This window comes from Sinohyriopsis cumingii, chromosome 12 (assembly GCF_028554795.1).
Source record: "Sinohyriopsis cumingii isolate HCF-2022 chromosome 12, ASM2855479v2, whole genome shotgun sequence".
Lineage (NCBI taxonomy): Eukaryota > Metazoa > Mollusca > Bivalvia > Unionida > Unionidae > Sinohyriopsis > Sinohyriopsis cumingii.
Genome location: NC_142972.1, coordinates 30734760 through 30757253, shown reverse-complemented (window position 1 = coordinate 30757253; position 22494 = coordinate 30734760). Strand labels below are relative to the sequence as shown.

The 22494-nt window shown below is 42.9% G+C and overlaps 1 protein-coding gene across 1 annotated transcript in view; it reads left to right on the top strand.

Moving 5' to 3' along the window:
- LOC149786186 (uncharacterized) overlaps window positions 1-22494 on the top strand; it is a 58604-nt gene that overhangs the window by 8844 nt on the left and 27266 nt on the right. The window lies entirely within an intron of this gene.

The window sequence follows — 22494 nt, the reverse complement described above, 5'->3', positions numbered from 1 at the left end:
GTTTAAAGAAACCCAAAAATGAATTTTGTATAGGGCCGATGTGTTTCTTTGATGGATTCTAGCGACAGACAGGTTCAAATATAAAGAAACTAAAAGCCGTGCATGCACACATTTTTTAGGGTAGGTAAATGTATGTTTATATAAGGCTAAATGGAAAAGTATCATATAATTTAATGCAGTGATATGCCTTAAATGATTTATTTATGGCAGTAGCAAAGTGGGTCACTTTAGTCTCAATGGGAATTAGCATTACAGACTTCCCTTGGGTCACTTTAGCCTCAATGGAAATTTAACATGGAGAAAAATCGTGGGTCACTTTAGCCTCAAGGGGAATTTAACATGGGAAATAGTCTTGGGTCACTTTAGCCTCAAGGGGAATTGAACATGGGAAAAAGTCTTGGGTCACTTTAGCCTCAAGGGGAATTGAACATGGGGGAATAAAGTGTGGGTCTATTTAGGGACAAGGGGGGAATTGAACAAGGGATTTTTTTTTTTTTTTAAAATTTTTTGTAAAAAAAAAGGGTAGGCAATTGAAAAGTCATTCTCTTTTCGAGAAATATGGGTGGCCCTGAAAAGGGCCTTTGGGTTTATGTTAATGTATCCATTAACATAAAGGGCATCTGCGGCATCTTCTTGTCCTCAAGCTGCGTCTTACTCGAGGGCCATAAATCAGTGTCCTCTTGAGGCAACCTTGTCTTTCTACGTACACTCTTCGTATCCACAGACTGGTGTCTGACTTGTCGACAACGGTCCACTTGGACCGGACATACATGAGCATGTCCGTCCTAAACATCATGGAAGACACAAGGGTGGATGATTCGACTGTGGTCCACATCTTGAAGCGACGAGAACAGGTGAATCAATGCAGTGAACTGCGCTTATTTATAGGTAGAGGAAGGATTGAAACGGATTGAGTTCATTCACCAATCCGAACACGCGTTACAAAATTCAGTCAGCCCGCATCCAATCCGAAGAGATCAGTATGTGACGTCACGTGGTCTATATAGATTCGCTAGCGCTTGTGTACAGTTAATCTATGCGACAGTGATTCAACATGACGGAAACTCAGAAAACGATCGATTGGGGTGCACCAGCAGGGGAGACTGCCCAAGGGAACCCGGACTTACTTTCAGAAGAGGTGAATTGGGATTTTGTGGATTTTCTTACCTCGCAAGAATTTGTTCCGGAACCTTCGTTACCTTCTTCATTACCGCAAGTGGAGAATTTTAGACAGAGACAGAAAGAAGAATTGGAGAAATTTATACAACGACAAAAGGAAGCGGAACAAGCTTTTCTCCTACAGCAGCAGCAGCAAGAAGAAGAGGTAAAAAAAAAACAACAGCAACAACAGCAAGAAGAAGTAGCAGCAAAGAAACAAGAGGGTGAAAATCAAATGGTCACGGTATTGTTGGACATTTTAGCGGAGTTAAGAAGTCTGAAACAAATGTATCAGACTTCTTTATTACGACCGAAGAGAATACGACCTTCCCGAGCTAAACACGTCAACCCTGTGACTAAGCCTACCGTACCACCCTTAGTGATTTCAACCCAATCATCATCATCAACATTACGCAGTCCAGAAGTAGGCCTTGGCCGTGGCAAAGGCTTAAGGCAGTTAAAGTTGATTGCTTGAACTCACCCCTACACCAGAATAAAAAGGCCCTTTTCAGGGCCACCCACATTTCTCGAAAAGAAATACAATTTCAATTTGCCAATAACTCGAAAAAAAATAAATAAACAGCCCATTTTACCCCCTATAGTACGTGTCTGTGCATGAGTGCGTGAGTGTACGTTCTTATTTTAAAATCATAACTCAAAGACACTTACCTTATATAATTAATTTATTCTTTTATCCATTGTTACAATCCAATTCACAATTCACAACACAACACTTTAATAAAAAGTTCATTGACTTCTTCTGTCTCCTTGTTTAGTCTTTCTGTTTTTTTTTAAATTTCTTCACCGTCACACTCTTTTCCTCTTCTTCCTCCTCACTTTCTTCCCTTCTTCTCCTGTTTCTTTTTCTTCCCCTGTCTGCTTTCTTCCTCTGAAAAACCCCTCTCTTCTTCCGAAGAATCCCTCTCTTCTGAAGAATTCCTCTTTTCTTCTGACTCCTCTTGTTTCTTTTTTGGGCAATCTGGAGACCAATGTCCTTTTTCTTTACAATAATAACAGGTATCTTGACTTTTGTCTTTTTTAGCCCCTGTTTTTGTTCTTTTTTGACGGTCTGGACACTCTGAAGACCAATGCCCTTTCTTCTGACAGATATAGCAAGTATCTTGACTTTTATCTCGAAAGGAAGGAGAGTAGTCCGTGGGCTGGTCTGAAGAGAATTTTCTAATGACCCCTCGCAAAGCTCTGACGAAACGTTCGATTTGGCTAGTCTCTTCCATCGTTGTGCTCGGCTTGAGAGTGAAATGAATAGTGAAAGGACAAGACACACACCCTTTTATATACGCTGGTCTGCCATGACTATAAATTAGTCTATGGTGTTTAAACTTGAGTCATTTGACGTTTTGCACTCAAGATGAAACGATCCTATTCATTTGAGAAGAAAGAAGAAGAAAGTAAGAGGCAGAAACGTGATCTATCGCCTCGTACCAGGGCTGAAATCTTGGCACAAATTCATGCCAGTGATTTTGAAGAGGACATGAGTGAACCAGAATCCGAACCCTCTAAACCAAGTTCACCACCCCTAGTCAACCCTGAAAAATACTATTCCATTCGAGAGACGGAAAAGCGCTCCTCTAGAAAATTTAGAACCACGGCTTACAAATACACGGTGAAGTTTAAAGATTTCAAGGCTGAAGTGCCGTTAGAGAAAGCAGAAGTGTTTATCACTGGGGTGTGGGATTCTTTGCTCACTGCGCTCAAGCGACAATGTCAACCCAAAGAAGACGATCGCTTGAGACTTTCCATACAACACGACGGTTTGAAATCCCCTGTTTGGATCGAGTTTAGCACCCCCGCAGAATTGACCGCTTCCAAAGTCATGGACAAGATTCAACACGTACAACAATCTAATGACAAGTTTGACATCACCGATGGAAAAGCCATACTGGACATGACCCACGTCTCTCCTCCTCAAGGGACTGGACGCAAAAAGATGTTATTGGTCGACGACCTTCGCAGCACCAAAAAGAGTCTCGTCCGAATTAACAACCCTCAGGACCAGATGTGTTTAGCCCGTGCCATCGTGGTGGGACGAACCTATGCCAACAAGAACGATACGGTAGAATGGAAAAGAGCCTGGAAAACTATTCGACAATCGGACCGAGCCAAACAACGAAACGAAGCAGAACTCCTGTTGCAACAAGCTGGCCTGTCCAAAGACACACCCTGTGGCATTCCTGAAATGCAAAAATTGCAACATGTCCTAGCTCCACGCTACACCTTGAAAGTGCACCCTCAAGAAGTGCGCGGGCCTCTGTTGTTTCGAGGCCAAGATTTTAAGGACGGAAAATACATTCATGTTTATTATCACGATGACCATTTTGATACCATTACCACTATCACTGGATTCCTGGGATATATTTATTATTGTGAGAAATGTGACCGTGGTTTTAATAATCGAGAGCAACACAAACATTGTGGAATGAAATGCCCAGGATGTTTGGCCTCTCCACCCTGTCTGAGCGAAGGACCCCTGCCTTGTTCAACTTGTCTGCGCACATTTGTCAGCCCTACCTGTTACCAACAACATTTGAAAACACAAGGTTCACAGAAGAAATATGCTTGTCAACTGATGAGATTGTGCCCTACCTGTGGACAAGGCATACTTATCAATAATGCCAAGGCACACGTATGTCGAGGAAATAAAAAATGTCACATTTGTCACCACATCGTGGACATGGAACACCAATGCTACGTGCAAAAATACCAACCCCCACCAGAGAAAGAGGACGGTCACAAGAAGAAAGGCAATTTCATCTTTTTCGATTTCGAATGCATGCAAGAGACTGGCATTCACATTCCTAATTTATGCGTGGCTCATCGAGCGTGCGAGAAGTGCATTCAAGAACCTATTTTCAGTCATTGCCCTCACTGCAGCAAGATTCCTGGAGGGCGTGAAAAAATCTTTCGGGGACCGAACACGCTAGCCGATTTTGCACAATGGGTCTTAGACCCCGTCGACAAGACGTGGAGCCAAGAGGACATCGAACGTTACGGAGATTGTCATCGTCATGCCACGGTGATGGCTCACAATTTCTCCGGATACGATGGACAGTTTCTTTTGAGATACTATACGGAACAAGGCACCGAGCGTCCTAAAGTGACTTTGAACGGAGCCAAAATCATTTTCATGCAAGTGGGACAAGTGCAGTTTAAAGATTCGATGAGCTATTTGGCCATGCCTTTGAGTCGAATGCCTAAAACGTTTGGAATGACAGAAATGGCTAAAGGGTACTTTCCACACTTTTTCAATACGGAAGCCAATCAACACGCCGTTCTACCCCATTTGCCCGAGGCTCACTATTACGACCCCGACAACATGCGTACCGAACAACGAGAAGCTTTCTATGCTTGGTACAAGGCTCACGCCTCGGACCCTTTCGACTTTCAGGAAGAAATGTTAAAGTATTGTCGTTCCGACGTGGACATTTTACGGCGTTGCTGTGGAAAATTTCGAGAACTGTTCATGGAACACGGAGGGGTCGATCCTTTGAAAGAAGCTTGCACCATTGCCAAAGCGTGTTCCTTAGTGTACCGCCAACGATTCATGCCTGAAAACACCGTGGCTGTCATCAGCCCTCAAACGACCAACTTTGTCAAACGTCAATACTCGGTCAAAGCCCTACGTTGGTTACATTACTTGTGCGACAAGGAAGACAAATGGATTCAGCATGCCCGCAACGGAGGGGGTGAAAAGACCATCGGAACGTATTCGGTCGATGGCTGGGACTTAGAAAACCCCAAGATCGTGTACGAGTTTAACGGTTGCTTATTTCACGGATGTCCCGTCTGTTACCCTGACCGTAGCACTAAAAATCAGTTTTTACAACGAACCATGGAAGACTTGTACCAGAACACATTTCAGCGGCGTCTAAAGTTGGAACAGGAAGGAGACCAAGTGGTGGAAATGTGGGAACACGAGTACGATCACCGTATGAAAACCGATCCCGAGTTTAAACGCCTCGTGGAAAGTTACCAGTTCATGGACCCGCGGAACCCGAGGGATAGTTTGTACGGAGGAAGGACCAATGCCACCTGTTTGCTGTACCAAGCCGACGAAGAGAAAGGAGAAGAAATCAAATACTTGGACGTGTGTTCGCTGTATCCCTACGTGTGCAAATATTGTCGCTTTCCTGTAGGGCACCCGCAATTGTTAACGGAACACATCGACCTGAAAAACATTCGACAATACGAAGGCTTGATCAAGTGTAAAGTTTTGCATCCCACGGACTTGTACCATCCCGTCTTACCTCACCATTGTCAAGGCAAACTGATGGTTCCATTGTGCCGTACTTGTGCCGAAACGTGCAACCAAGACCAACCTTGTCAGCACACCCAGGAAGAACGTGTCTTGACGGGAACCTGGGTCAGCGTAGAATTGTTGAAAGCTCTGGACATGGGATACCAACTGTTAGAAGTGTACGAAATTTGCCACTTTCCCAAGACACAACAGTACCACAAGGGTGATCCCAGTCAGAAAGGCATTTTCGCCGACTACGTGGATGCCTTTTTGAAACTGAAACAAGAAGCCAGCGGCTATCCTTCCTGGTGTCACACTCCCGAAGACCAAATACAATTCAAAGAGAAATACTATGAACAAGAAGGCATATCTTTAGACCACATCGAGAAAAACGAAGGCAGGCGATCGTTTGCCAAAGTGATATTAAATTGCTTGTGGGGTAAAATGGCACAACGACCGTGTTTACCCAAGACGGAATATTTGACAGAACCTTCCCGCTACTTCCAGATGATTCACGACAAAACCAAATACATGAAACACGTGGACGTCGTTCGAGAGAATTTAATCTTGGTCAATTACGAAGAAGATCTGGACTTTGTACAAGACGACCCTTTTGGAAATGTCATCATTGCGGCTTACGTGACAGCTCATGCTCGCTTAAAATTGTACGAAGCTTTAGAACTGTTAGGGGAACGCGTCCTGTACTTTGACACGGACAGTTGCATTTACATCCATCACCCCAGTCAACAGCATCCTAACATCGAAGGAGACCGTTTAGGAGCCTGGACAGACGAGCATCCCGACGACAAGATTCTAAGTTTCGTCAGTGGCGGTCCCAAAACTTACAGCTACGAATACCGTGACCCACAAGGAGAAGTGCACACGACGTGCAAAGTGAAAGGACTGACTCTGAATTATCGTACCAGTCGTGTGGTCAACTTTGGGGTATTGAAAGAAGCCTTGCAATCGGGAGAGGATGAATACTTTAAAGTGACCACCTATCAACCGAACAAGATTGTACGTTTACCCACTCATCACATCGTCAGTCGGCCCTTGGAAAACGTCTATCAAATCGTGTACCAGAAGCGAGTGCGACTTCCCAATCATTTCACCTTACCGTATGGACACGTCGGTATTGGTCTGTATATAAAAAAGGAACCCTAGGCAAGATCGATAGTTCATTGTGACTACCAAGACCGGGCGAACAAGATGAATACTTTCAGAGAAACACAAAACAAGTTGTTTAGAAAGGCACAATTCAAGTGTGAGGCTTCTGAAGTGGAATGCGATTGTGAGCCTTGCGATGGGTACGATGCTGTACGTTGTGACCTTAGCGATGCCGTAAAGCATCATGGGAACTTTGTTCTCACTACCCCTATCATGGAAAGGGATGCTGTGCGTGTCAAACCTGATGGATGCGAAAGTGATGCCGCTCGTTCTCGTGGACTCTTTACTGGGTTTCATGGTGATTGTGGATGTCAACATTCACGTCTCCCACCCTATGGATGTCATACAGCCCTGAGCAAACTCCTGTTCATGTCACCCAACCCTCATCGAAACGAACCTGTGAAAGACGAATATTCGTTTCCTGTGCGTTTGTCGGAATACTGCGACTTTGAAAATCGTCTTCAATCGTTCAAAGGAAAATGGCCTAAGTATCTGGGAGGACCGACCCCCGAAGAATTAGCCAGAGCCGGATTTTTCTACTTGGGCGAAGGAGATAAAGTCAAGTGCTTCAGTTGCGGTGTGTCACTTCACCACTGGGAACCGCAAGATTCGGCCTACGTAGAACATGCTCGATGGTCACCGAATTGTCATTACTTACCCTTAGTGGGACCGAGACATTGAAGTAACTTACCATAATCTGTTCATGGATACTTTACAAGGGAACATTCGTGCTTTGCCTGTGGAGTTGAGAGAACGCATTTACCGAGAACTGGTCAAAATACAAGTGAAACGTAAAGAACAATTGCATCCGTTACGTCACCGGTGTTTGAACCACTGGTACCTGAAGGCTATACAAGGACTGATTCAATTGAAAGTGTTCCATTGGACAGACATTGATCAACGATCCCCTAGTTTTAAAAAGGATTGGTTTGTTATGGACGATTCTATCTACTACATCATTGTAAACTTACTGCATCGAATTCCAGAGGAAGAGTTAACGAATTACCAACATCTTGAACACAATGTCAACTTAGTGAAAGAGGAAACTTCTGAACGAATTGTAATGTGTAAATTAGTGACTAAACGATTTAAATTCGACACTGAAGTAAAACCATGTTTGTGCAAAGAGTACATTTCTTGTGTCAGACCAAAGAGGATTTAGTATGACCTATTCATGGATACTTTGCTAGAGAACATTCGTGCCTTGCCTTTGGAGTTGAGAGAACGCATTTACCGAGAACTGATCAAAATACAAGTGAAACGCAAACGCAAAGTTATTGAACCGTTTTTAAATTATGCTCTGTTCCAAAGTATAAGAAGACTGATTATGAGTGGATATTACATCAGGCACAAAGGTAAACGAGGCTATTGGGCACCACCCAAGGATTCCAAAAACAGTGTATATACTTATGGATACTTTACAAGAGAACATTTTGGGCTTACCTGAGGAGTTGAGAGAAAGAATTTACCGAGAGCTGGTGAAAATACAAGTCAAACGTAAAGAACAATTGCATCCGTTACGTCACCAGATCTTTAACCACTGGTACCTGAATGGTATAAGAGGACTGATTCGTCAGAAATTGTTTCAGTGGTCAGACCTTGTTAGTGAGTTAGTGAATGAACGAAATGTTCATCATTTTGGTTACTTCGAGATTGACCTAGAGCAACGCATTGAGGAAGACGAGTTAAAGGATTACCAACATATGTTACATGGAATCTACTTAGTGGAAGAGAAAACTTCTAATCGAAGTTTGAACTGTAGGTTACAGTATTCTAGATTTCCTTCTGGAGAACGAAGATGTCTGGGTAGAATGTACGTGTATTGCTTCCGAAAAAAAGAGAGTACAAAAACAGGAATCCATGCCACGGCTTATGTCACAAGTGATTGAATAGATTCCGTGGAAGGAACTCAATGACCATATTCAAACCGTGGATCATTACCATCGATTATTACAAGAACTGTATCCATTCAATTTGGGACGACAAGTGGTGTGTGTCTTAGTGACTTGTTTTCTGGGATTTCGTTTACCAGCCGATTCTTTGTGGACTCTTTACGATCAGTACTTACCACCTCAATGACCTGAAATGGTCACGAAAAACTCCTTTTGCTCAAAGCCTTGCGTTTTCATCTGGATACTTCTCGACCTCAACAGGAAAAAAAGATTCGTCAACTTTTAGCTACCCAAGACGTGTATGACGATGTGTGTGTAGCTTGTGACTTACACCCCCATTGGACAGATGTCCGTGCCTGGAAAGAATGGGATTTTGAGACTTGGACCCAAGAAGTGGCCCAGTATGCACGAGAGTTGTTCAAGGAAAAAAGTTACTTTTCAACCCGTGTTAGTGACGGTGCCAGAAGAACCCGTCACCCAGGACGGGACTGTCGTGGACAGGCCTGAAAGACCCTTTCGGGAGGACACTTGTGTGACCTTACCCCCTACTATAGAACTGGTTAGAACATTACCCAAAACATGTTGTACAGACACTTGTTTTTATTCCACGTTAATGGTTATCATGTGCCTTTTATCCTTGTACTTAAGCCTTTGGCTTTTATGTATTTTTGTCTTTCGTATTCATGTTTGAAAAAACATTCAATAAACGTGTTCTGAAAAAAGTATATAAACTCTCGTCTTGTTTGTTTTCGTGTCACAAGTGACATTTCTCACACTATGGCTACCTCTGCTGTCTCTGCTCCCTCTTCCTCTACTGTCAAAGTCATCGACAAACACTTAGATCGTGCCAGTTGGGAGGCTTTGTATCTTCGCCATCCCCTTAACATGCTCATTGCTGGATCTAGCGGTTCAGGCAAAACCGAATTCGTCAAACGTTTGATCGAACATAAACATCATTTGATCGATCGACCACCTCAGCGGATCGTGTGGTGTTACAAAGAGTGGCAATCGGCGTACAGTCTCTTGCGAGAAAGTCAAGGCGATTCCATCGTGTTTGTGGAAGGCATTCCTAAAGAAGACGACGGCATCGTCTCTGACTCCCGTCAAACCCATTTGGTCATTTTTGACGACATGTTAGGAGAAGATGAAGAAGAAATTAAACTGTGGTTCACGCGCAAAGGGATCACCGTAATGCCAGTGTCGTTTACATCACCCAAAATTTGTTTCAACAAAGTAAAGCCCATCGCACCATCAGTCTCAATGCGCATTACGTGGTCTTGTTTAAAAGCCCTCGAGATAAATCGCAAGTGCAAGTCTTAGCCAAACAGTTAGGAACGCCTTGGCTGACTCAGGCGTACGACGATGCCACTCAAACGCCACACGCCTATTTACTCGTCGATTTGAAACCTACGACCCCCGAGGATTTGCGATTTCGTACCCACTTGTTTCACCACTGGTGCCAAGACGGAGGGCCTGTCCTGTACACGTCTCCGTCATCGACTTCATTTCACTCCACATAAAAAAAATCTATAAAAACCTCAGACCCTTTTCGTCTGTCTCACACACAGTTTGAACATGACGTCCCTTCAGTCGCATCTTCCCGTCAAATTGATTCGTGCCTTGTATGGCATCAGTCGAGAAAAAAATCCACAAATACGAGCTCGTGTCTTAGAAGCTAGTCTCAAAGAAGTCTTACGATGGTTCACGGTGACGGCACGTCAAATACTCCAAGGAATCATTCAGATTCCTCATCAAACCAAACGCTTTTTCGATCGAAATAAAGTCGCTTTGGTCCAACTGGCCGATCCCCGCATCGACACTCAAACCAAAAAACAAATCATTTTGAAACCTGGAGGGAGCGGTACTCTAGGAGGGGTCATCATTCGCTCTCTCTTAAGATGGGATCCTAATGCCCCCAGACTTCTCCCCAAGAAAAAAGTCCAACGAAGCCCCAAGAAGAAAAAGAAAAAGACCAGGTCCCCAAAGAGAAGAGGAACTTGTCCAGTGGCGGGACCCTCCTCTTACCAGACACCACCCCGGAAAAAGAAAAGAAGCCCCCAGAAAAAGAAAAGTCCACAGACGAAAACTAGTCGCAAGAGAGGCACTTCGGCCAGGACGCAACTTTACACTCGCAAACCACGACCTGCCACGGCAGTGACTGTGTCTCCGGCAACCTCACGTTCATCCACTTCTCCGTTGATGACAACAAGGACTGAAGAGTACTTGGAGACGTTGATCACACCAAGTACTTCTCCGTTGATGACCCCAAAAAGAACTTCCCCAGTGGCAGGACCCTCCAATTTAGTGGCAGTGGCTGCTCCTCACAAAGTACCTTCTCCCAAAATCAAAGTCCATGAAAGATCGGGCATGTTACAAAGTTTACTGGATTTGTCCAAGCAAGAACTGGCTCGATTTAGTCCGTTGCGTACCCCTGCACGACGTGTCATGCCTGTCCTCAAATTGATACGACGTAAAGACAATCAGTGGCGACGCGTTCCAGTATGAAAAAGGCCTGTGACCAAGTCAGGGGTATCAGTGTTTTTGGTGCTGAAGACTCAAAGATGTCACCCTCCAGAAAACATCCCTCTTCTAAACAGCCCCAAGGAAAGAAAAGAAAAGGACTGCCTCCTCGTTTAGTCAAATATGGGGACATGTTATCTGTCCTGTCCAAAGCTTCTCCACCTCTACGAAAAAAACTCATTCAATCAGCCTCCAAAGAGGTCATCGATACCGTGTGCGAATGCTGTTTGAACGTCTTGAAAGGCACGATCCCTTTGTCCAAACACCAGAAACAATGCTTAAGCAAGCATCGTCACGTTCTTCGCCAAATGGTTCAAAAGAAAATTCCCATTCGTCAAAAGAAGAAGATGTTGGTCCAACGTGGAGGCATTTTACCTCTCTTGTTAGGCCCCATACTGAAAGGAGTCTTGGGAACCATGTTGGGAGGACTGGTGGGAGCAAGATAAAAAGGCCCTCGGAAGTCCCAAGATCTCAGAATCGACCCCTGACAACCCCATGGAAGGACGAAAACTAGCTTTAGTGCCTTACAAACGATGGATGGAATACGATCGGTGGCAAGAACAACGTACCCCGCATTTACCTCCCAATCCCAATTTGAGCGAGATGTCCCAGTTACAACACGAATTGCAGTCCTTGATGGATCGCCAAGATTTGTCCGAAACAGAAAAATCGCAAAAGTACGGTCAACTCTTGCAACGACTGCAACTCTTTCACCAGAAAGCTTTAGACGAAACAGCTCTACCCACTCTGAAAGATTTTAAGACCTTGATGAAAAGTCCAGCACCATCATCATCATTACCACCACCACCACCACTATCACCACTACTGCCATCCCCAGGGGTCACCAGAGATGTTACCCCACGAAGGCCTGAGGAAGAAGAGATGCGAGAAGTGTTTCAAACACCGTCAGCAGCTCCCATTTCGAGTAAGATTGCAGCATCCTTGTTAACCCCGTCCCCCACACCCCAACGAGAAGAAATGATAGCTTGGGTTAAAAAGATGATGTCCACTCCTCCTTCGACAGAAGTGAAAAAGAAAGAAGGGAAACCAGAAGTGAAAAAAGAAAAGAAGACCAAAGCCATTCCATTCCCACCTCCACCACCACTACCTTCGACTTCTACTCCCGTAGCCCATCGGACACGTAAATCCGTTTCTAAACCACCCTTTCGACCCACCCAAAGTAGCATCACCGAAGAGTGGGTGACTTATTAACACACAAACACAAAAAAATGAAAAAGGTCCTAGCCAGCATTTACTACGATCCCTCCCATCCTGCAGGTTACGCAGGAGTTCAAAAATTGTATCGTGCTGCCAAAACTCGACTGAAAAGTCTCCGTTACCTCAAGTGCAACGATGGTTACAAGAACAAGCTACCTACACTTTACACAAACCCATTCGACGCAAGTTTGCCAGAAGTCGCACCCGAGTGGAAGGCATCGATCATCAATGGCAAGCCGATTTAGCCGATGTCTCTCATTTGGCCAGTTACAATCGTGACTACAAATATTTGTTTTGTGTCATCGACGTCTTTTCCAAATTTGCCTGGGTCGTGCCCTTGACTTCCAAATTGAGCAGCGAGTTAGTGCGAGCCCTGCAACGGGTGTTGAAACAAAGCGGTCGTCACCCTCTTTGATGGCAAATGGACAAAGGCACCGAATTTCTGAACCAAGCTTTCCAAAAAGAATTGAAGAAACGTGACATTCATTTTTTTACCACCGAGAATCCCGAAACCAAAGCCAGCATTGTGGAACGTTTTCAACGCACTTTGAAAGAACGCATGTGGAAATATTATACGCATCACCACACTCTGAAGTACATCGACATCTTAACGCACCTGGTGCAAGCGTACAACCAATCTTACCATCGAAGCATCGGACGTGCCCCGCAAGACGTGACTCCCGACAACGAAGTGTTGGTGTTTGAGCGCCTGTTCGGTACGTCCCCGACGAGGGCTGTCCCCAAGAAAAGTGGAGACTTGACCGTAGGAGAATGGGTGCGCATTGGCAAAACCAAACGCACTTTCGACAAAGGTTACTTACCTAACTGGACGACCGAATTGTTTCGCGTCACTGGACGAGTGCATGGCCGTCATCCTACCGTCTATAAATTGGAAGACATGAACGGAGAAGTGCTCAAAGGAACGTTTTATTTGCCCGAGTTACAACGTGTCACCAAAAAAGAAGACGACGTGTACGACATCGAAAGCATTCTCGAACGCAGAACCCGTAAAGTGGGCAAACGACGTGTCAAAGAAGTCAAAGTACTTTGGAAAGGATATCCACCCAGTTTTGATTCTTGGATCGACGCTTCGCAAGTCATCGACTATAAAAAGAAGTGACCATCATGCCCTTTCACACAGACGCAGCTACGTCGACCACTGCTTCACCTAGGTCTTCTGTGCAAGATTTACAAAAACAACCCTTGTGGGTGTGGTGTGGAGAACGTGTGCCTAAAACGCAAATCGTCTTTTTCTGCCAAATCTTCGTGGTGTATTGTGTCATCGGGGCAGCCATTGCCAATTTGAGTTTGCAACAAGGAGACAAACAATTGTGGACCATTTTATTGAGCAGTTGCATCGGTTACCTGCTTCCCAATCCCTCCCTGAAATTCTCCTCGAACGGGAACCACGGGAACCTTGTGTCCAGTGCCAGTGCCAGTCACCACTCCAACCACAATCACAACCAGAACCCCATTTTGGGCGGAGATACGCCTCTGACGTCCAGTAACCCCTCAGACAGCCACATAACTCTGGAATAATGAGTCACGAAAACCAATTTTACTTAAGCTTACCCAGTGACAGTTCCATGGAGGTGTTTCCCCACAACACGTTGTGCTGTTACACGGCCAAATTACCTCAAGCCATCCCCTTAGATCACGAAGCCCATTGGGAAGTGGCTTCAGTGGAAATCATTCACCCGACCCAAGTCCTCAATGTTCTTCCCAATCAAAATAAATTTGATGTGGAAGTTCATGACGAACAAATGCAACAGTGGTTGGATACCAATATCAAATATGACAAGAAAAACCGTACACAAAATCAAAGGTCGACTATCTATCACTTGTTCATTCCCCCAGGCTATTATTTTAGTGGTCAACATTTGGTCAGCACCATAGCCACCAGGTTTAATGGCGTGTTTCTGAAAGCTTTGGAGTATGCCAAAAAAAGTGTCACCCTGGAATACCACAAAACAGCTCGTCGCTTCCTGATGAAATTTCCTGAAGGGGGTAAAATCATGTCTTTCTTATTTTGTCCTGAATTGTTTGCCATGTTGGGCGGGAACATGGAACTGAGGAAGAAAGTAGAACAAAAACCAGAATTACCAGTCATTTCCGACAACGAGTCTTTTGCCAAGTATTTTCGTACCCCGGTAGAACTGAACCAAGGACTGAATTTGATGTTTGTGTAGTCCGATGTGGTGGAGTACAACGTGGTGGGACACACCTCCGTACCGTTACTGCGTGTCATTCCTTTCAAAGCGGATTCTGCCACGGTCGCTGACGAGGAAGGTGGAAACACTTACCACGTCCACCACGAATTTGTACATCCTCACTATTTGCCTGTCAGCAAGTCGTATTTGGACACGGTCAACATTGCTATAAAAGGAGATCTGGGACAAAATATTACATTCACAAAAGGAAAAGTCACGGTGAAACTCCATTTTCGAAAACGATTCTCTCACGACTCGTAAGTAAGTCATGTATCCAGTGTACCGAGGGGTTGCTCGACAGCGAGGACACGGTTTAGGAGATATGTTAAAATCAGCCTTTCGTTCGGTGGCCCCGGTGTTGAAACCGATGGTGACACGCGCATTGCACGCCTTGAAAGATACGGAACTGACACAAGGCAAAGAATTTCTCCAAAATGTCATCATCGACAAACAAAACCCTAAAGAAGCCTTCATGAGGGCAGGCAAAAATGTCTTGCTGCAAACGGGCAAAGACCTTTTGGGCCGACGAGACACACCTATAAATGCCCTGCACGCTACCGAATCAGGCATTCAGCAAGGACAAGACAGAAAGAGACGACGAAGAAAACATCCTTTCACCAGACTTCAAGCTAGAAAGGCGAAGAAAAGAAGAACCGTTCGAGACTTAGACGTTTTCGATTATTGAGAAAGAACAGAACAAAATGATGCACCGAGAATCTTGCGCTTGTTCCAAGTCGGAACTGGATCTGTTTGCCATGCCCCCCACCATGATGACGATGCAAGAATCCCAGTGGGTGGAATTTCACCCCGTCTCCTCATTGACAGCCTCAGCTCCCATCGAGTTTGAAATCAAAGGACAGCCCGAAGATTACATCGATCTGAATAGCAGTTACTTGTACTTGAAGTCAAAGTTGTCGATGAGGACAATTCGATCCTAGATGGCGATGAGGTAATAGCTCCCGTCAACAATTTCATGCATTCCTTGTTTAGCGGAGTGGACTTGAACTTGAACAACAAACTGGTCAGCAGCAGTATGGATACTTACCCTTATCGAGCGTACCTGGAAAATCTCTTGACGTACGGAAAAGACGCCAAGAACACTCATCTCAATGCCTGTGTGCTATGGGAAGCTGACGAAGCAGAGCAGTTTGAAACATTCGAAATTAATGCAAGCAAAACACCAAACAATGACGGATTTATAGAACGAAGAGACAGAATCAAAGATGGACAGAGCTTAGAACTGATAGATCGTTTGCATTTGGACATGTGGTTGCAAGAGAAATATTTGCTGAACGGGGTGAATGTTCGCCTGAGACTGAATCGTAGCAGTGCCGCTTTCCATTTGATAGGTACTACTGTTTGCAAAACTGTCATTGAGGAAGCCAGGCTCTACGTACGACGCGTGGAAGTGTTACCTAAAGTGGGAAACGACATCAGTCAGACGTTGAGCAGAACGGCCTCCAAGTATCCGATCGGACGTGTGGAAGTGAAAACCTTCACCATTCCCAAGGGACAGCGATCCATGATCGAAGATCATCTGTTCCAAGGACAGCTACCCAAACGTTTGATCGTTGGTATCGTCGAGAATGAAGCCTTCAAAGGAGCTTTGGGTAAAAATCCTTTCTACTTTCAACACTTTGGCGTGTCCAAGATCGAAGTCAGTCGCGATGGCAAAACCTTGTGTACCCGACCTTTCGAACCTGACTTTGAGAAGAAGAATTACTTGAGATCGTACTTGTCCCTGTACGAAGCCACGGGACAGTTAGGAACCAACACCAGTCACGGCATTACGTACGACGATTATGCAAAAGGCTATGCTTTGTGGGCTTTCGATTTCACTCCAGACCAAGGCAGCGACGAGGGACATTTCCACCCTATAAAATCTGGCCAGATTCGTGTGGAAATTCAGTTTGCAACCCGAGTCCCTGATGTAACGGTGAACGTCATCCTGTATGCCGAATTCGATAATGCCATAGAAATCAACAGTTTGAGAGAAGTCATTCTAGATTATTAGAAGCCATGGAAGACTGTTATCCCTCTTTACCTAGTGGAGAAACTTTGGACATGGAATGTGAGGAGACCGTGGAAAAAGAAGAATCTCAAGACAAAGACGAAGAAGATATCATGATGAATTCAAGATGGCCAGAACAAGAAGCCCATTTAGTCTGCTGTTTTGCCAAACACTTGGTCGAAAAAATGACGGAATTGATCAAGAAAGAGTGTTATGGATGTCAAAACGATCATCCCAGTCAAATTCAACACGACAAATGCCTGATGTTGAGTCAAGAAGAAAAATTGGACGACTATCTGGACGAAGCTTGGAGTCTCATCTCGGACGAAGACGTGTTGCATCAGTGGTATAAAGACTTGCGTGAACATTCTTGTCCACCATTAACCACTCAAGAGATCCATCGTATCGAAGCTCTCCTGAATCAGAGTGAGGAGACGAAACGAAGAAACGGTTATTTGTCAGACATTTTCAAGCAAAAGGTCAGGATCGAATTGATGACTTATTATTACCCGTGAAGAAAAGAAAAAAAAAACCAACACACAAATGGATACCTGGGAACTTTATTACCTTTTGAACCACAGTTCGTATATGGCTTCTTGGAATCCTGTCGTCTGTGCTAAAGATGAACTCCCTCATCGCAAACCTAAAGACCATCAAGCTTACGTGATCAACACGGACGACAGTCATCTCCCAGGAACCCACTGGGTAGCCGTCTACTTTCTTCAAGAAGGATGTGTGGAATATTTCGATTCGTACGGATTGCTTCCTTTGGAAGACGATATCATTGACTTTATGAGAAGAAATGCTCAGACCACCCGATTCAATAATGTGAAATTACAAGGCACAGATTCCTTGGTGTGTGGACAGTACTGTGTGTATTTTCTGCATCATCGCAGCCTGGGCTATTCCTTAGAACATTTAGTGACTCATTTTGATCCTCGTCATTCTTCTAGAAACGATGTGAAAGTAGATCGATGGTTTTGTGACCATTATGCTTATCTTTTGTCTCAAGCTAGGAAACGTAGTGTCCATCAAATGGCCTAATGACTTCCAACAGTGGAAATCACAATTTCATTCACAACGTTGTCAGCCCTGTTTAAAGTAGACTGTAAATTGAGAAAAAAATGTTTGATGTTATATTGATGGATTATTGTTTAAAAAATGTTAGAGTTGTTCTTGTTTAGTGTTAAGTGATTTTTGAATAAAAAATGTTGTGTTTTGAAAAAAAATGCCTTTGTCTTTTGTTTAGGTATAAGAATGTTTGATTGATGCTCTTTAAGTTCTTACTATCCCTCTCATGACACTCATTGAACGTTGCGACTCGAAAACCGTGTGGGGGATGTTTTCCTTCACGTCCGCGCTTTGACTTTAAGAACCGGGGAAGTTTCCAGTCTAACCATCCATTGTCGACTCATCCTCCTACGAAGATGTGCTCCAAACTAGCTAAGCTAAACGAAGCCTACGTGAATTTGCATAGGGTCAGACACAGTCTGATACCGAAGCCAGAAGAGATAGAGAATGTGAGAATGCTAAAAGTCACTGAAGACCTGATAGAAGAGCTCTTCAGAGAAGAAGTGAACAGGGAGAAAGAAGAATGGACAGAGAAGTACAGACTTCAGAGACAGCATCAGCAACAGCAACAACAACAACAACAACAACAGCAGCAGCAACCTGAACCTGACAGAGGCTTTGTCGATTGTCGTATCGACACCAAAGAGTTCTTCTTCTCTTTCCGAAGAAGCAGACCTATCGCCAGAAAGTCTATCCTCAGAGGACATCGCATTCTTAGAAACTAAAAACGATTGCCATAGCAAACAACAACAAAAAAACAGCCCTTTTCAGGGCTACCCCAATACTCTAGAAAAGAAATAACCATCAATTTGCCAATGTGTGTAGGTAGAGTAGTGTGAATATAAACACTAACTCTTTTTTAAAAAATGTGAGGGTATGTGTTTGTGTATAAGATTGTGTGTTTGTAACCGCTCACGTAGGTTGGTATGGATAGTAGATTAAAATGATGTCTTTTTTTTTGGTGTTCGAGGTGTAGATTTGGGGTTAGATTGGATTGCTTTGCGTATGTGGATAGTCTATTGAAGTGGGTAATAACCAAAAATTTTTAGAATAGGAATGGGTAGCATAAAAAGTGAGTGAGTGTTTCTTTTAGGTCCGCGCGTTGTTTTCTTTGGCCATGATCTAGGTAAGATCAATTTTATGCTTTTAGGGGGATGTTTTCCATCACGTCCGCGCTTTCAGTATAAATTGAAACTCGCTCGGTAGTCTAGCTACCCTTGTTGATTGATCAACACCACCAGAAGAATGAACACCAGAATTGTGAAACTGCTAGAACTCCAGATGCACCTGGAATATGCCAGGCGCATAGTAAATGAACTATCCGCGGAAGCCATAGTAGAAGAGGCAAGAATAAAGAAGGAAGAGGAGGAGAGATGAGAGAGGGAAGAGGAGGAAAAGAAAATAGGAGAGAGGATGACTTACAAGATACCAGAGACACAGGATTGGGGTGCTGAAGCCAATCATCCCGCCTCTGCACTCCCAAGAAGAAAGGTGAAAGGAGACTGGGGAAGAAGATGCGTGTGTGGCTCCAGGCCAGGAAGGTGCCATCATTAGATAGGTGCTTCTGGAGTTCACAAAAAAACCCAACAGCCCTTTTCAGGGCTACCCAATACTCTAGAAAGGAAATAACCATCAATTTGCCAATGTGTGTAGGTAGAGTAGTGTGAATATAAACACTAACTCTTTTTTCATAGTGCGAGTGTATGTGTTTGTGTGTTTGTGTTTGTAACTGCTCACGTACGTTGGTGTGAATAGTAGATTACGGGTTTCTTTAATGTTTCTTAGCGTATGTAGAGAGTATAGTTTGGGTTTTATTATATGAAATGAGAAAGTAGGGGATGTTTTCCTTCACGTCCGCGCGATGTTAGGTCATGATCTAGGTAAGATCACTTTTATGTTTTAGGGGGGATGTTTTCCATCACGTCCGCGCTTTCACTATAAGAACCCACAGTGTTCGTCGTTCGCACCATTCTACGGAATAACGGAAAGAAAATGGTAGCTGTATCTGACCTGTTCAACAACTTAAAGGAAACATACTATTGGATGATAGACAGTGAATATGTAGTGGAAAGAACTGAAAGAGAATGGAGGATAAAAAACAGTCTGGACCTTACTATCAAACTAAAAGTAGCCAGGGAGAAGATAGAGGAGTTAATAGAAGAAGAAGTGAAGAAGTTGAGAGGGTTAATTAATCCTGCATATGTCAAAATTGGAATGTTAAAAGAGGCCTTGGATAATGTTGTAGAAGTAAGGTGCTTTTTGGAAGGAATGGTGAAATGGCTAGATTGGCCCTTTGTCAAAAGAGGTCTGGAAAAGCTGAAGAAAGCTAAAGAATTAATAAGAAAAGTAATGGTGGAAGAAGTAAAGAAGATAAAGGAGACATGGAGTAAAGAAAGAAAGGATGAGGAAAACAAAAAGAAACAGGCAGAGTTTGAGAGGCTGAATCGGAATTGGATAAAAGTTCAGGAAAAGTTTAGAGCTCTAGGCCATCCTGACTGGATGCCAGAAAAGGAGAAAAAGAAGACAGGAATAGTGACAAAAGTGAGAAGATGGTTGAAGAAGTGGAAGTGTTAGAAGAAGAAGAAACCCAAAGGCTCTTTTCAGGGCCACCCATATTTCTCGAAAAGAGAATGACTTTTCAATTGACTACCCCTTTTTTTTTTTAAAAATTTAAAAAAAAAAAAAAAAAAAATCCCATGTTCAATTCCCCCCTTGTCCCTAAATAGACCCACACTTTATTCCCCCATGTTCAATTCCCCTTGAGGCTAAAGTGACCCAAGACTTTTTCCCATGTTCAATTCCCCTTGAGGCTAAAGTGACCCAAGACTATTTCCCATGTTAAATTCCCCTTGAGGCTAAAGTGACCCACGATTTTTCTCCATGTTAAATTTCCATTGAGGCTAAAGTGACCCAAGGGGGGTCTGTAATGCTAATTCCCATTGAGGCTAAAGTGACCCACTTTACTACTTATGGCTGTATTCCAATCCTGAATTAAATTGTTTTAATACGTTTTCAGAAACTGAGCAAAAAAAAATAATATTTCATCTCCTGCATCCTGTGTGAACCAATAAAGCCAAATCCTTATCTGAATAATATGTCTTTGAAACCCATGTAACTTCACCTGATTCATCCATTTCAGCATAACGTTGTCCTGTTTATCGGTTATCATCCATTCTAGTTAACCTAATCCAATTCTGAATACATTTACAGTAATAACTAAAGCAGAGGTAGTCTTCCACATTCTCCTCGGGTAAAAGGGAGTATTGTATCTCTGAAAGGCTTAAAATCTAAAACATAACCGATCATGTACCTTTTCAATTGTATCTGAATATTCATACACCCAAATTTCAGCGGCACAAATTAATACAGGTGTGATCATAACATGAAATAGTTTGAAAACTTCTGTCACCGAAATGTTGTCTTAATTATTTTGAGTAATTCTCACTGTGTCTAGAGACTTATTTATAGAACTGCGAGTTCTTGCCTTGCTTTCGTCCAGATAGTTTTAGGAGTGAAATCCCATGTATTTAAACCTTGGTGTTATTTGGATTTGTTTACTCTTATAATGCCACTTTTCGTTACTCCTCAGAAATCTGCCGTTTTTAAATACAATAATTTTAGTTTTATCTAAATTAAGACCCAACACACTATATTAACAAAATGTCTATACGATATTAATTTGACTTTGTAAAATACCGAATGTATCAGCACAGTTTGCAACGTCCTTATACATCAGCGCAATAATGTCAGATATTTCTTGTGTAAAACATGCCATTCAGACACTTTTGTCCGAAGTCTGAAAAACTGAAGGACAAAAATGGTGAAAAGTTTATATTAGGGTATAAAAAGACGAGGTTTAGAATTTATTTAGACATTCGTCTGTAAAGTAAGAATCAAATATTCCAATTACTAATGTTTCTTCTTAACCCTAGGAAGCCTTCTAACTTTTTACCTAGCAACGAAAGAAGTATATTGTATATTATACGAGTTATATGAAGCTATAAGTATTCAGCTCAGAATTCTTTCCTACTTATGTAAACGAGTGTATGCACTGTAAATCATGTGTACATATATTATTGGACCTCAAAATAAATCAATAAATCCAAATAGTTCTGTCCAATGACGCATATATTACATTAATTTTAACTCGCTTCCATACCTACAAAAGTGATACACTAGTATACATTTTACAACATGAAATCTGGATAATAATAATGTTAACTAATTTTAAATACACAACTGTGTGAATCAAGTTCATAATAAGTATGATTAGTATTCATTAAATATAATTAAATAGATATAATATAAATATAATATAAATGTGTTAAATCAACCAAACGTCGGTGGTGTACAACATATGAAGTGCGTGTGTGTGTGCGTGTGTGTGTGTGTGTGTGTGTGTGTGTTTGAGAGAGAGATAGAGACAAAGACAGACACTCACAGAGATGGAGGGAGACGGAGAGCTGCCCTCACAACTGTTGGGTCTTAAAAAGGCACCCAAAAAGAATAACTTTCCATTAATCAACAAACGATCGACAAAGCTTTGACTTTCTTTACATTCCTATGATGTATTAATACGCTTTGACTTCCTGTACATTCCTATGATGTATTAATACGCTTTGACTTCCTGTACATCCCTATGATGTATTAGTACGCTTTGAATTCCTGTATGGTCCTATGATGTATTAATACGCTTTGACTTCCTGTACATTCATATGATGTAATAGTACGCTTTGACTTCCTGTACATTCATATGAGATATTAGTATTCTTTGACTTCCTGCACATTCATATGATGTATTAGTACGCTTTTTGGGCTGAAGATATGTACTTTTTGCTTTGTATTAAAAACACGATCCAAACACCCATCACAAAGAATGAGTTCCACCTCCAATGACCAAACACTTGCAAATTAAAATATCCAGAGTTTATTATGCTGAGAAATGAGTGTGTGTCCAGTTGACGAAACTAATCCTTGCAAGTATAATATCTC